A 16,487-nucleotide genomic window follows, 5' to 3' on the forward strand; every position below is an offset into this window, starting at 1 on the left:
GTTTTATTTATCATGGTGTGTTCATCTATTTGTCTTCCCTTTATTGAAAATGTGGGTTGGTTTGAGATTTAAAATTGTTAATTTTCTACCCTCTCTCTCTACTTGAATGTCCTTTATTTTCATGTGCAGTCAAAGAAGCACGAGAATAAGCTTCCATGCTGTGCGGATAAATAACTCCTCTAGCAAGTGGAGAGAATTAAAACACGGCATTAGCAGCAATAGCTGCATTAGTTGGAATGGTTTACCCAGGATGTGCTTACTGATAAACTTGTATCTATTTAAGAAAGATCTAATTAGGTTCTTTTTGTTACATAAACGAAACCATATTATTATAATAAAATATACATAAAATAATGAATAGACATAATTTTTTATAATTTCATTCAAGTGAGATGACTTAAAGGTAATTTCTACATTTTAAGCACTTAGTTTCATGACATTTCCTAGCAATTTACCAATTATAATGCCTCAAATGTTTGCCATTATTAAGAAACATTTAATGTAAGATTAGATCAGTCATAAATATTTTATCAGGAGAAAATATATTATTTCAGGTACATCCCAACATCTTTATGCCTGTAATTCTGTGCATCTGCATACCAATAAAAGGGATGCTGTATTAGCATATTGCACTCCTACTACATCCTTCTGTTGTCGGTGAGTCAGTCTTGAAATAATCTGAAGATTGTTTCAATTTTGCTTCCAAAGTCAGCAAGATACATTTTGGGATGATTTTTCTTCTCTTTCTCTGCTACTGTCATCTCAGTAACCTTTGAAGTTAAGTTGTGGCTGTTCCCAGGCATCTGAAGATCTGTCCTTCACTGTCCATAGCATGGTTCTGCCGGGCACAGTAAGGGACAGGTCTGGCAGCCTCCTTGCTGTTTTTCTAGGCAGCAATCTAGAGACCACTGTGACAGATATGCCATTTTGGCTTATTTTTTAATGAAAAACTGAAGTACTATGATGTCTTAAGTGATGGTGAGGGGTTTTGAAGGGCTGTAGCATGGAGATGCTTTGCTCAGTACCTTTAACCACCTTTTGAACTGTATGACTGTTGAGGCATTGGTTTTCCTTCGCAGGAAAGAGAAGGTTTGCACCATGGCAGTCCCATGTGAGTAGGGCAAATCAGTCTTCATGACTCAAGCCAGTGAAGGGGAAAGTGGAGAGAAGGAAACTGCATTTAATTTCATATTTAATAGCCTATTATGGCAGGATTGCTGCAAACATAAATATTTTAATTTTTAGGCACACATTTTAAGGAAAAAAAGTGAATCTTCTGAGGAAACAAGACATATTCTGTAGAATTTTTCCCTCGTCATTCTCTTCACCTTTTGTAGTTAAGGAACTGCAGACCACCTGCTTCTGGTGCATTGTGCCAACATCCCTCCTGACTATACTCTCATTTTTATGACCCAAACAGCAGTTCCAAAAGTTCCTTTCTCAGGGGCTTACGACATGTGTCTGGGTTGTGACTCAACTGCAGCAGTCCAGGCATCCCACGGGTTGGTGACCACACAGCTGTAAGTACATCCTGTCTCACAGCAAATGGACCTTAACTGAGGAACTCTTGCCCTAAGCAGGAGGTGGACACAGGCAGCAGCAGCAGGAGCAGCCTGGTGTGGAACTTCCTGGAGAACACGCACTGTTTTACAAAGAAATAACACACCTCAGAAGACTTGCTTGGTAAGATTTCTCTGCTGTGTGCTTTAGGGCTGTTCTTCACTGTAGAGGTTTAATAAGCTTGAAGGAATCATAGTGTCTGCTCTGGAGCCTGTCTGCTCCATTTATTCTCTTGCAATCTGAGGACAAAACAGTGCTGGGTGATTCTATTTGGATCACACATTAATCAAATTTCTATCAATGACTTAAAATAGAAATAATACTAGCTGCTAAATACAGAATAGGGTATCACAGGACCATTTTAAACTGTCAAACCATCAAATTATCCGTAATTTCTTAAAGGGTTGTTTTTTAGTTTACGTCTATCCTCTGTTTTCTGCAGTTTTGTGCATCTATAAATTCTGACAAGTCTGTTTTTGTTGACAGGCAATATTGGTCTTTGAAAGTTTGATTTGCTTCCTGTGAGATTTCTTGATATATAGTAGAAGTCTAGTTATAACTTAGCTTAAAAAATCTCATCTTGACTGTTTCATTGCCTCTGTGATAACCTTAAAAATCTGTGTGATCCACATGCTATCACATGGGTTTTGAAGCAACAGCATTTCTTTTAAAAATGAGCACAATTATTAAGATAAGGGACTAAAATAATAAACCACAAAAATATATATATTCTTATGTAGAATATGGGATTCTTACAGTTTAAAATAGTTTCAGCTGTATACTTGGCAAAACTTCTTGAAATTTTATTTTCATTTAGCTATGGATTCCCCTTAGTCGTCTATACTAATGCAAACTGCAGTCGCCATTCAATGCATAGAAGGCTTTTATTAAGTTATAAGGGTAAGAACAGTGTCTTTGCTTTTCTATTTCTCCCCTTTTTTGGCAAACGGTTATTGGAAGGAGAGAGAATAGGCTGGCAATATCCTCTCTTGGTGCTTAATGAAAAGCTGTTAAAAATCAACGGTATGACAGACTTTATTTCCTTCCAGCAGACACAAAAGAAATACAAAGTTCTTTACAATAGCACCATTTTACCATTTATTTCCCTTTTTTCACTACGTGATAAACACAATATTTCTTGTGTAAGAAGACCATTTCTCTTCCTCATACCCCCTGTGAAGTAATAACAGTCATTAGTTCCTTGGTACCAGTTCCACTGGTACTACGAAATCTCTTCTACTGATTAAGCTTGTGGTTAATTTTACTTTGGAGCCTTGGAATGACATAAACATTGCTTGAAACTTTTCACAGGTTTTGTGCCTGAGCTCTTTCCCACGTTGGCTTCTCTGGTGCACACATTGAGGCCACAGCCTGTCCCTCTTTAGGGGTGTGTTCGAGGTCTCTCCCTTTCACCAGAAGTCTCTTTTGAGAATACCTGTGGGAAAAGTGTGTTTAACCTCTCCACCCCAAAGTTAAATTTCAGCAAAACTAACAGTTCAGAAAGTGATTAATGAGGGTGGTAAGCAGGCTGACAGGGCAGATAGTATTGACTTCATCAACCTGTTTAACTAGGGAACTGGGTAAAAAACCCATAAAAAATAAACGTAACCTCTAATGCTTCCTTGCCATGTGGTGTGGGAAGTGGGAATCACTCACAGTAAATTATAGTCCAAGGAAAATGTATGCCATTATGATAAATGTGAAATAAATAGGTAGATAGGCTGGCTTTCACTGCTGCCTTTTACTAAGTCATTGTCCCACCCCAGATTGGCTGTACTGTAGTGATTCATAGATAATTTCTTGTAATGAATTAGCATAATTTTGGTGGAATTTGGAAACTGGTAGTAAAGTTTGTTTTTAAAACACGTATTTATTTCTCTTAGTGATACAGTAGAAGCTGAAACTAAAATAAGAACAGAAGTCTCTTCCTTTTCTCCTTCAAATTCTTTTGGAAAGAACACAAGATTTGACTTTCACATCTTATAAAGGTATAATAAGGCAGATGTCCCTCTTTTTGAAATATCTGTCTTAATTAATTAGAAAAACTGAGTAACTCTTTGGGTTTGTACATTGCTTGAACCCAAAGTTGGAGATTAGCAGTCTCATCTGTGGTGGTGCTTGTCTACATCTTGCAAGAGAAACACAATTGAAAGGGCTCTTAACTTGGTTTGATTTTTCTAATAAAAGTATTTTTTTTTTTTTAATTCAAGTCAGGAAATGGAAAAGTGAATGTTCTCAAGCTAACACTAGCTCAGCTTCTTTACACAAATAGATTTTTTCCCCCAGTAGATTTCTAAAGCTTATTATATTACCATTTGTTTTGCTCTGCATGGAAGAAATTCCCTTCCTTGCAAGGTATACACTGCCTTCTGTACACTGTCAGAAACTAAACAATACTAATAGCAATGATTAAAGGATCAGATGTACAGTTCAATTAGTAGAAGTGGGCTTTCATTTCCTGAGTCTTGATTGGGGATGATATTGATGTGATCTTAATTTTAACTGTGTATATGTTTCGAAACGTAAATATAAAACAGCACATCCAGAAAATGTCACCAGGCATGAGTGGGATGTGCTAGGCTGTGTATCCCTCTGACACAAGAGCAAACAGCAAGGAAATAAGCAGCTAAGTTATTTGATACCCTGTGCTTCACTCAGGTCTGCATCGCAGCCTTATCTTCCTCCCTTTCATCACACGCAGCTCACATATCATTACCCTCCCCCATGCAAGCAATTTTGTTATCAGCCACAATTATTATTTGCCAACATACTGAAGAGAAATCATAGAACTGAAGTTTATAGATTAAAACTGTCATACAGTTCAACTACACCCTGCGTATTTCTGCTCATGAGTTGTGCTGGCTAGTGCAAGCTCGGCGATGAGACCATGTAGAAGGGCTTTTAAAAGTTCTTCTCAGGGTTTTTCTGCACTTCTGAGGACTGAAGAGGTGTCCTCAGCATTGAGTGTGCTGCCCTCTGCTGCTGCGTCCCTGCTCGTTGTAGCCTCCGCTCATGGGGAGCATCCCTCCCCCGGGCCAGGAGCCTCTTTGCAAGACCAGGGCTGGTGGAGGTGAGGTCAAGCAAGAAGCAGCAAGATTCAGGTCTGCCTGCAGCATAGCACGGGAGCAGACCAAGGGCTGGAGCTTAAATACAGCTCCTAAGCTGAGGGGCAGAGGCAGGTTCCTTGCAGCTCTTTTCCCTGCAGCCGATCCAGGGTTACCCAGCAGTGTTACCAGAGCTAGCCATGAGCACAGGCGGCTAACGCCCAGGATGGGCCAGGGGAAAGAGTGCAGGATGCCTCTGTGCCTCAGGCAGGGCTCTGTCATACACTCGTCTCTAGAGAGATAGGTTATCAATATAAATGGAGTTTAATTACTGTCTCTTCCTTCCCTGTTGAGAAATGGTGGGAGACTGGAACCAGGACATGGGGAACTGGCACCAGTGGGAAATTATCCCAAGTAGCATTTGTCTCTTATTGGCCACTTCTGAAACCCACACAGTGAGATTTACTATCATCAGAAGAGAAAATGTGGATCTGAACATTGCAGATCTGGTGACAATTCTGATCTTAGTGACTAATGCTCCCAGGGGAAAGGGAGGAGGTGATGCCTTGTGTGGGAAAATAGAGGTAAATGAAAACTGAGCTGGAGAAAAGTCAACTTTAAGAATTCTTTAACATTCTCAAGTCTTATAATAGACCTATTGCAACTCCAGAACTTCTGCTCAGATTTCAGAAAATAAGCTCCCATCCAGTATTTGACACTTTTGTTGCTCCCTGAAATTGTAAATTTTCCCCTCCTGTCTTAAGGTTCATGAACTATAATAGCAGCCTAAATATTTCACCTTTCTTTTGTCATTTTGTTTCTGTGGGAGTTGGGAAGCTGAGTTGTTTAACATATGAAAAGTGAATAATTAGGAGACCTCAATCCCTTCCCTAACGGATGTGAATGCCAAGAGTAGCTAATAATGAGGAGGAGACTTGCATTTGTTGATTTTTGTTAAGAAATGCAAGAAAGAAAGGAGAGAAAAGTGGTTTTCTCCTTTGTTTCCTCTGGAAAAGAATAGCAAACAGGCTGTAATATAATATTACTAATATTGGTCAAGGAAGAAGATATATTACAACAATGTAATTCCAGAGGTTCATTAAAGAATGGCTAATTGAAGGCCAAACAGTTCAAAAATGTGCCCTCAGGACTCTTTTTGTCCCTGCCGTTCATCACGTGGAATGATAACTTTTGCTTCTTCTCAATAATTATAAGGTGATCCATTTTATTTCCTAAAATTAATGAATTAAAGATGGTGAATTTTCCTTTCTATAGAAAGAAAGCAGAAAGAATACTAGAAAAGAAAAGGTCTAGAACTGCTATTTGGGTATCTTTCAGTCAGTGAGGAGGACCCCTGTGGTGTTATATTCAGAGACATTTATTCACTGTCTCAAAGTGAATCTTTTCTCAAAAATCTAAATTTCAGTTGTCAAAATTTTCTCCTTTCAGATATAGCAACAGAAGACTTTAAAGCCATGGGAATAACTTTTGGCTTGAATTTCAATGCATATCTCCAGGGACTATAAACTCAATTCAAACTGCTTTCTACTGAACAAATTGCAGGTAATACAACATAGTCCAGAAATTCTTTTCAGAGCCAGGCCTTGCCCAATCCACCACCACACACACTTTGAGGAAGGTGAAAGACGAACCCTCAGTACTCCAGACAGACACTTAAAATGCCTTTTGCTTATGTTCCCTGGCATTGGTTCTTTTTCACTCTACATCAGTTTTGCATGTTTTTAGCCCCTGGTGCTTGTTTCTATCTCTCTTTTAAACTGAGTTACTCATAGCTGTCTCTTGGTTTCATGGTACACAACACTTTCGCTCCAACTTTGGTTCCTTTGTTTTGGCTGGTGTGCTTTAGAATTCTCGAAGTGTTTTTCCATTTCAGACAAGGAGGTCTCTGAAAAACACAGGCCAGTCATCACAGCTTGATGCGGCATGACACTTTTGTTGGCTGTGAATGTGCTGAGGAGCTGTTAACATGAGGATTTTACATCTCTGTATAACATAGATGTGTGTGTACAGTCCTGCCTATGGCCTGTGTGGTGCATACACACACAGTCTTCTCTCTGCAGGCCACCCTAATTCATGAGGTACAGCTTTCTTCCTACACAAGAGGTTTCTGGGACCATGACCATTCATAATCATCATTAAACATTAAGGAATGATAATCCAGTGTCCTTGTAGGCATTATCATTTTGGTTTCAACTGTGTTGTGCATACTTCTTGTTCATCTCAGTGTAAGGATTTCTGTAGCACTGCCTGCTGTTTGATACCAGACAGAAGATGACCTTCACAGGTGATGAGCTTGTTTCTCAGAAAGCTAATGTTCTGAAAGAAGCTTTGCTCAGCCTTCCAGCTGCAGTGCCACAGCAGTCATATAATGCAATACAGTGGGAGGAGCATGTGTTAAAATGCTTATGAGAAGGACATATAAGTGTCATTAACTGAAATAAATTAATCAGTTATTTTTACATGTGTTGGGAAGGAGCAGCCTAAAACAGCAGTTCATTCCATCACAGACAGCAGCACAACCATGATGTGCTATTTTACCAAACCAGAGAACTCATCCTATCCAAGTCTTCACATGTATCACACTGTGCAGTGTTTTTTTATCCTGCATACACATTAAAAAGGAACAGAAAACAAGAAAATCACAAACCCTCAAGGTCAGTCAGTCTAAATAATGACAGGCAATACAAATGCGTTTTTATACATAAACAGAAAAGGAGTGGGGAAGGTCTTTCTCATTATGCCAAATGGCAGTCTGGCTATGATTTAATGCATTTGAAATTAAGTCTGTCTCTTCAGCTGTACATTTTTACTAGGTCTGCAGAACAGACTGGCAGACAGTATGAGCAGATGCTTCTGGTTGGATCAGGATAAATTTCTTTGTGCTGGCTTTTTGGTCTGATAAAGTCTTTTGAATCTTTTTGCAGGATGACAGCAGCCATGAGCTTTAGGTGTTTTCCAGATGAAGTGTTGGACCAAATGAGTCTACTGGTGTATCATTGTAAGGAGTCTGTAAAGGCAGCTTCTGTTTAAAGATCCCTGATTACTGCACAGGTGAAGAACAAATATGACTCCATGACTTCAGTATCTTTCTCCTTCTTTCCATTTTCTCATGGCCCCTAAAAAAATGCCATTTTTCTTGTGAATTCTTGTGATTTTTTTCACCCAGTCAGTGCAACATCTGGTCCTTTAGGGATTTACAGTATGTGAAATCAACACCTTGTTTCATAAGTAACCCAAAGAAATGGAGAATGTGGTTTGGTGTTTTTTTCTTCAGAATTTGAAGAAGTAGTAACCTACTCTTTTTCCTTCTGCCTTAGGTGTGTTGGTGTTCCTGGACAGTTCTAGTGGTAAGATATTTATCAGTACTCAAACTCAAAAAGTCCCAGATCCCTGTTTCCATCCCACAAGCAGACCCTGATGACAATGACATTTTCCTGAAGAGTGTGGAAAACACATTTTGCAGCCATCTATTATGAGCTGTTGTCTATCATACTTCAATACATAGCAATTTAAAAGCACTTCCAGAATGACATGAGACACAGTATAGCCAAAATCATGGCTGGGTATTGTTGACTGATATATTAGAGGTGCAATTCATTATTGCTGATGTAAACAGTTCAAAAGCTTAAATTTTTACTTTAAATCAGAAAATTATCTAGAATCCCTAAAAAGTGATTATGCTTGCTTAAAAGTCCAAATAAATTGAATTTATTAGAAAGGAACAAGAAAAAAGGGTTTAAAAGGCCCTTCTTGATAATTCTCTATATGCATGATTTTTCTTTGTTCCTCTTTTTTGTTCCTTTTCTTTTTTTTTTTTTTTTTCTACTTAGAAGCTTTGTTATCTGGATCTTTAGTTCTTCCTGCTCTTTTCATATCTTAGCTACTCTTTCAGCAAGAGTTTATGGCCTGTGAGCCAATTGCCTTTTTCTTCTTTAATTATGGAAGCTGAAGGCCACTTTGTCTGCCCTGAGTGCCTAATTGAAGGAGGACCATGCCTGCCTTTTTGTTCCTGGCTAGCTTGCCAAGAGTGTGGTGCACTGCACAGAAGGGACAACAGCTTCTTTGGTGATTTCTTTTCAACTAGTGTCCCAAAGTAAAAGGGGGAGCCAGTAAGGAGATTATAGTGTTCTGTCCCTTATTTAGGAGCGATTGTGATGGCTTAGTCTAGGTTAAGTATATGTAGCATGTTCTTCAGTTTTTCTTTTACATTGGCAGAAGATATGGAAAGAACTTTTTAAGGAGTTCACTTAACATATCCTGTCTCTCTCTTTTTCCCCATACTAAAAGGGGAAAGGGGTTATATTCACAAAGAAAGCTCCTAATTTCTACTGTTTCATCACTAAGTGATATTTTTCTCATGAGTTTATTTTGAAAGAAGTGTTTGTGTGGTCACTGCAAGCTGGTTGTTTGGCTTTTTATATGCCATTCCTATAAATCAGCCAGAATGTGACTTTGAACAATAATTATCTCCATTCAAGTTTTATTATTTATTTGCCTTTGTTTAATATATTTGCCCAGTTTGATATCTGAATGAGTCATTGTTTTATAGAAGGCATGTCTTTAAAATTATTCAATACAGTGATAAGATTTCTAAGCAGGGGAATCACTCTTACAGTATTTATGCTAAAATGACAATCAGACACTCTAGTTCTACCCTGAGATACTTGCTAAATTGGTAGTGGGATTGAACTTGGCTCTGACTTTTCAGAACATGCAGATCTTATGACTGAGTCATGAAAGGTGAGCTGTCACATATCAAAGCTTAATTATTGTTTAAGTTTATTCTTCAGTCATTCTCCTCTGATTTGCTCATACTAAAGAAAAGATATTTCCTGTTGTGATGTCTTTTATTTTCCCAGGAACAAATCCAATGATGCCAAAGTAAGCTGTGGTTGCAGTTTAGTGACAGAATACAAAAAAAATTGGGATAATTAAGTTATGCTATGAATATTGGTTATAAATTGTGTTGTCTCATGTAAGCACTTGGGACTTCTGTTGTCTTTTTCTTTCTAGTGCCTCATTTTTTCACAATATTGGAAGCTTGGCCATGTGCAGAGATTCTCTTATCTAAGGATACCAGCTGTTTACTGGAGGATGAAACTAGTTGTTCCTTTCTCAAGCAATGTCTGTCACAAGGAGACAAAAATGTGTGTATGACTTGATTTGTTTTCATAATGATGAATGTAGTTTAGTTGGGAAATTGATTATAAAAATAGAAACCAGGCTTTGAAAAGCAATTTGAAGATACAGTGTAGATCTGTTATGATCATTTCAAGGCTACTGAGAATATTTCACTTAATGTAGTTAATCTTTTCAGTGTCTAGCAATAATGTTAATGTGGGAAGCCAATGTTGAGAGTAGGATGCACGCTTGATATGCACCCAAATTATATGCTAACTACTTAATGTATTATTTCCATGGAATGAGTGCATAGAATGCAAATGTAATATAAAGCTGAGACATCAATCTTCAGAATATACAAGTATCAGCACTGAAGAGCAGTAATCTCATTTAGACTTTCTTCGAATAATGTTGAGAGGAGATTTTGACTCTCTACTGGTTTAGAGGCATAAGCAGCAATTTGAGAGTCAGGATCTATCAGATTAAGGCTACCTTTGAACCATGTTTCAAGTCCCAGCCTTGAAATATCTCAAAGCCTAAGCCAAAAGACGTATTTGTTGTATCAAGGGAGTACTGTCTTTGTATTACGCAGACAGGGACTGGGCTGTGTGCCATGCTTTTCCTCCACTCCTTCATGTGGTCAGTGTTGCTCACTGTTACTCTGTATTAATTCTGACCAAATTAAGGAAGCATCCTCTCTGTAGCTATGGAACAACTCTCTACCTGTTGATATCAACAAACTACGTGGTGTTTATCTTACAAACTGTATGCACGTTGGCTAGGCAGACCAGTTACTTCAAATTTGCTCAAGGCTTTATGTTCTCAGTACACTGCTGCCTTCTTTGAAAGTTCTTCCACCAAATGAGGAAATGAAGCAGGTGTCATTCAAACAAACAAACAAGTATACGAGAAAAGTAAAATTATCTTGGTCTTAAGTATGTTTGTTTGCCTTTTAGCATGCTAGAATTGTAAACTTTCAAGTTCTCTCGATTGAGTGTTGTCTTTATACATTCACTTCTGTGGTTATTTTGCTTTCGACAAAAGTAAGAGGGAGGCAAGAGAGGCATTGACAACAGCCCTAAGGAGGTGGAAAGTATATTTGAGCATGAGACTTGTTTTCTGTGATTTGGTTTAATCAAAATCAGTATGGAAATGCCTGTCTCTGCTTTGAGTTTTATTAGTCTGTGTAAAACTTTGCCATTTCATCTCTTTACTTTGCCTGACATATTTAATTTTTGTGGCATAAATGAGTCCATATCTTTAACAGAAGAAAATGTTGTAGATTATGAAAAGATTCAATTTTCTTTACAAAAAAACCCAGACATATTCTTCTTGATTCTAAACCCTAAGTATGTGTGAATCCACTGAAACAAATACCACTTTAGCTGAGAAGACCAACAGAACATCTACAGATTCTTTCCAGGCTGAGTCTCTCTCATTCTGTGAAGACCCAAGACTTGGTCAGGTCTCTGCACTTCTCAGGTGCTGCAATAGCAATTTTCAAGGCACTCTTTTGGGATATTTGGATACACACTGTTGGACACAGAAGACCTGGGATGCCTCATGGGTTTTTTCGTTTGTTTCCAATTCTATTGTACTGTTTTGCCAGCCTGAGTACAAGACTTCCTTGGGAGATGGGAGGGGCTGCAGGTAGAGTTAGAGGTGATTGCCCATGTTTTATTAAACACCAGTTTTTGCAATCCTTCTACACAATGACGTCTTCAAAACGTGATGGAGAATTAGTTAATCTGAAGCATGTTTAGCTTTGCGTGCAAGTGCAGATCTGGTTGTACATAAAAGAATTTAAACAGAGTTGTCATGCTAGCATTTAAATCTTTTCTTTCCTGCACAGCACCACAGTGGGTGTGTTACATAAATTGCCACAATGGGGTGTATTTCAGATCCTTCGTCTCAGAGCCCATCTGTCATTGTAAGTGGCACAGTCACCTGCGCATCACTTCTGCAGCAGTGTGTGCAGTAGATGGGGTACATCCCAATGAAGTTAACAACAGGAGCAGCTCTTCATACAGCTGACTTGGAAAGACTTAGTAATCAAGTCACTCTTTCAGATGGGAACAAACACCACAAATAGATTGTTCTTTCTGTCCAAGAGAACACCAAATGCTTTCTGTATTGCTTCAGAAAAGAGCAAACTAGTTCCCTGAGGGATATTTTTCTACTCAGTAGAATCCAACATTGCTTCTGTGAGCTCTTCTCTACTGTCTCTTACCTTTGACAGGTAATCACAGAATTCTAATAAGATAAATTATCCTCAAGTCCTTGAATGGATCTAGACAGGATTCAGCATTTTCATTTCACACATTTACATTTGTCTCTTCATTTTCCTTCCACCCTTGTATTTCCTTTAACTTGACAAAGTGGTAGTAAGACAGGCATGCTGTTGACCATTTCTAATATTATTTGTCTGGAGAGTTTATTGGGTTTGAGAATATGTATGCATTTCTGTATTTGTCTAACTTTTCCTTGTTCCCTATTTAATGCAAACTGTGTAAGTTGTTGAAAGAGGAACTTGACAGTGTGGATGTGTGCTCACAATTTGCTCAAAGAATTCCAACTATGGGTCAGAGATTTTTCTCTCTAATCAGTGACAATGTACATAACCTTTCTGTCTGCTGTAAATGTTCCTGTCTGTAAAATGAGGTTTTACTTGTCTGCCTCACAGGCATGTTGAAGCTTAATTAGTGTAGGTAATAAATGCTAAATATTATTTTAAAAGATCTATTGCTCTCTAAAATGGTCAAGTTTGGATCTTAATTCACAGCTTTATGAGCGAGGGTTCAGTATTGACTACCTTAGATTTTCGCAAAACCTCTCCTGAATTTAATAAGGGATTTAACAAAATAACTCTTGAAAACACTTAGGATTCTTCTTAATAAAAAGCTAACTTGTACTTGCATAAAACTCATAGAACTGTGCACATTATCAGAGTTTTCTTGAATGACAGTCTTTGAAATGCAAATGTTGTACAGGTCTTCCTTGTCTGAAGAATATATGGTTGTTATTGTATTACCATATGTAAAATGTTTTTCTGCACATATTTTCTTAAATTATTTTCTTCAGACTCCGATATACAGAAAGAGCATCATTTAAAAATCACATTCATGTGGCATTCTTTCAACATTTCATAAGTAAAAATAAATTACACAGTGGAAATTGATTCAATTTTTTAAGTTGGGAGAGCAAAGAGTAAAATATTGGAGTTTTGGAGTTCCTGGACTTGTGCCTCATCATGTTTGATCATGTTTAATCCATTTGTCAGAATTCCTTGGAAGATAAGCATTGCATTTCTTTGTTTTCTCTTCTTGTTTCAAACCTGGTCAAAGAGATCATACTTTTTTTTTTTTTTTAAATACATATCAAAGGTATTTCTGGAAAATTCTATCAATAAAGTTAAAATATTCAATATAACCCCAAGAAACAATAGGTCTTCTGCAAAGTTTAGAGAACAGTAAGAGGAGCTTTTTAGAGAAACTTCATATCTACTGTAAAGTTAGTTTTGTGTGTTTTGAATGCAATTTTCCTTTTTCTGCTCTTGTACTTTTTCTTGAGGCCACTTTTTGCTTTGTGGTATCTAATTAAAATTAACCTTACTTTATTCAGGGATTCTGAGAAAGTTCCTCCCATGAATTCTTCTAATCTAAGGGTTGTCTAAAGCTCCAAGATGAAAATGTGGTTGCAGGTGTCATTCTTTTCTACAATGTAAGCTTCTTTGGCAGTGTTAAAAATCATCTCATCCTTGGGGTTCATGTCAAGGCTCTGGGATTCTTCCAGAAGCTAAGAATCATAATAAATCTTGTTTCAATGTATTTTTTCATAGTTAGGAACATTTTTGAACTTGCCTGTGTAAATACCCAACAATAAATAGAAAACAATAAAATAAACCCCACCAGAGTTCCCTTCATTTTAATCCTTCAAACAACAGTTTAATGTGTACTTGCTGATGTGCCAAAATTCGTGGTGGTGGTTGTTGTTTTCAGTGCATGCACTGCAGTAACTTTAGATAGTTGCATTCACGGCTGTGCCAGATGATCTACAGAAGTGGTCATGCATAAGCTCGCACACATGTTCAAGTAGACATGGCTCAAAAAGGATTTATCTTTTGGTAGTTAGTTGCTGATTTCCAATGATAAGAAGGTGCCCTTGTACACTGGTGCAATTGTTAGGTACAACAGTAATGGCATTCAGGTTAGTTGTCTTCTAGCAAAAATTGCAATGTCTGAAAACCGTCCTTTTAGGATGGAGAATGAAATATGTTCAAGGATTTTCTGTCTAGCACAGTTCTGTCTCTCCATCTATTTGAAGGGGAAAATCTGCTTGTAAATGATCTGCTGAACTGTCATATGCAGTTAGTTATGTCCCTGATTCAGAGCTGACGCTCTTCTGGATGCATCTCATGCTTTCATTCATTAAGGAAGATTTCCAGCAAATGGTTTTATAGCTGCATATTTTAGCAAGTTGAGATGTCACTGAAAACAAAGCAGCAGAGCACTTCTGTATTCTCTAATATTGACCCAAATGAAGTAAGTGCTTAACTTTAGGAGCTTTAAACTGGCTCTGAATGACTGATCTGACACTTCATGCTGCACATCCTGTATTTTGGTATTTCTTTTCTTGTTCGGAAGCAAGTGACTTCTTAGTTTCCACTTACTGTACAAGAGAAATTCTTCGTGATCCTAAAGATAGTCTAAAAGGTTGCCTTATTGCTCTTTCTAAATATATATTTAAAGATCTCAGTGGAGATTTTTGGTTGTCTTTATCAGGAAATGATGGATACCTAAGATAGCAAATTCCTGATGCTACTGGCTTTGGTCCTGATAAAACAAACAGAAAATACACTACTGGCTTCTAGAGCTGGTGTGTAAGTAAATCAGGAGTTCATTTGGACATGAGGAAATGGAATGAAAATGTATCAGGAGAGGTTCAGAGTTAGCACTTGATAAAGGTTCCTCACGCAGAGGGTGTTTGATCGCTTGAATGGGCTTCCCTGGGAAGTTGTCATAGTACCAAGCCTGACAGTTAAAGAATGTTTGGATGAAACTCTTAGTAATACGATTTAGTTATAGGTAGTCCTCTGAGGAGCAGTGAGTTGGATTTGGTGATAGTTATGGGTCCCTTCCAACTTGAGATATTCTATGATTCAAGTCTGTAGTTTTTGACTGATTGAACTAGGATTGCAAACTTTAAAACATTTTGTAGTTCATGTCTCACAGGAGGTTGCAGATTTTCAGTATTTGATTAAACACACTTGATGTGGAGGATGGTTTTGGAAAATCAGAGAAAAAAGCAAACTGTTTTCCCCAGAAGGAAAAATTGATAAAACACTATATGAGTGAAAAGAAGGATGCTTCTTTTATCTTTTAAAGGAGAATATGTGTCCAGGAAAAATACTTTTATTTTCTTTTGTGGGTAGTTTGCAGGCTGGTATGTAGAAACCAATGATTATATAGTCTCTTTCTTTAGCTATGTACTCTGCTCCCCTGCCCCTTTCCACTCTAATCTGAAGAATGAGAAAAAGGGTCTCATTGCTGAAGAACTGTTGAGGAAGGGGAATTCTCTGTAGATATTTTTTTTTTTTAACTACAAATTTTAATGAATAAATGTGAGATCTAAAAGTGTTGGCCTCCAGTGCCTAAGCTAAAAGACAAACAGTGTTTGCGTGAGGTCTACCTGCAGATTGTGACGAGGGAAGGATTGTCACACTCTGAGCTTGACCTATTTTCCTTATTTGATGAAGAGAATGAGTGAATGTCCTGGATGCCCGTCAGCTGCATGACTGAAGAATCATTTATATTAGAAGAGATTTAACTAAAAGAGTATAGCAACAAATATTTGCTTTCTTTAGTTAGCACATTCCTGCTGTATTTAAGAATTTTCTCCAAGGAGAATATGCAGAGCTGTGTGCAAAGAAGCATGAAATTCTTTTTTTAATGTAGCCTGTTAGTCAGCTCTTCATTTCAAGTGCCCTGTTTAGTCTCTAACAGTTAAAAAAAAAAAAAAAATTAGTTTGTGTTTTCCTTTTAAAAAAGTAATTTCCTGAGGGTAAGTTGGCTTAGGGAAAGACTGGGGATAAGTTCAACAGTTTCATACAACCCCCAGAAAGTCAGTTACCTTGTGAATCTTACAGAAACCATTTGAACATCTTATATATGTAAAGTTTGGGAATAAAGTACTGTGAGAACATGATTTAGTGTTTTTAGGCAGGATGAAACTGACTTCAAAGATTTTTGTTTTGGAAAAGACATTTTTTTATCCTTACTCCTTCAGAGAAAAAGCTTTTCATATTTCTTTTTATTGATGAATTATTCTTAAGGATCTGCATTGTTGCACAGAATTTCTCCTCGATGATTCAGGTTTGTGCTGAGGTATGTGTGCATGCAGGATTTTAAAGTAGCTATAATGTTTAAAACAGGGAGTGTGAAAAGTCATACTCATATTGGAAAGTCAGGGTTCTACTCACTAATGTTTAGCATGGGTTATTTTTTTTCCCCCCAATGCATTAAAAATCTGCACAAAGACAATATTTATCATTGTGAGTCAGATAATGTTGATTACTTGAACACAGTGCTTAATTTGCTCATTAAATGGTCCTTGAGAGTGTTCTGGGGGAAAATAGGTATGAAGCGTAGGTTCAGATTCTGTCAGGTTTGCTACAAGGGACAGTTTAGTGTCTGCTTGCCAAGGGGTAACAGGACTTTAGGGAGCTCATCTAGCCCACCCTCA

At 37.6% G+C, this 16,487-nt stretch overlaps 1 long non-coding RNA gene across 10 annotated transcripts in view; it reads left to right on the forward strand.

Moving 5' to 3' along the window:
• LOC104696429 overlaps window positions 1-16,487 on the forward strand; it is a 114,529-nt gene that overhangs the window by 17,678 nt on the left and 80,364 nt on the right. For 7 of the 10 annotated variants that reach the window (XR_005604576.1, XR_005604585.1, XR_005604582.1 and 4 more), the window contains 7 exons: window positions 1,581-1,683; window positions 2,378-2,460; window positions 3,444-3,548; window positions 6,054-6,167; window positions 7,550-7,676; window positions 7,943-7,972; window positions 9,639-9,772. This is a non-coding gene — a long non-coding RNA (uncharacterized LOC104696429). Of the gene's footprint in view, window positions 1-402; window positions 658-1,580; window positions 1,684-2,377; window positions 2,461-3,443; window positions 3,549-6,053; window positions 6,168-7,549; window positions 7,677-7,942; window positions 7,973-9,638; window positions 9,773-16,487 lie in introns of those variants that run through there. The other 3 variants (XR_005604586.1, XR_005604583.1, XR_005604577.1) reach the window with 3 other exon arrangements.

This window comes from Corvus cornix, chromosome 1A, assembly GCF_000738735.6.
Source record: "Corvus cornix cornix isolate S_Up_H32 chromosome 1A, ASM73873v5, whole genome shotgun sequence".
In the NCBI taxonomy this organism is placed as follows: domain Eukaryota; kingdom Metazoa; phylum Chordata; class Aves; order Passeriformes; family Corvidae; genus Corvus; species Corvus cornix.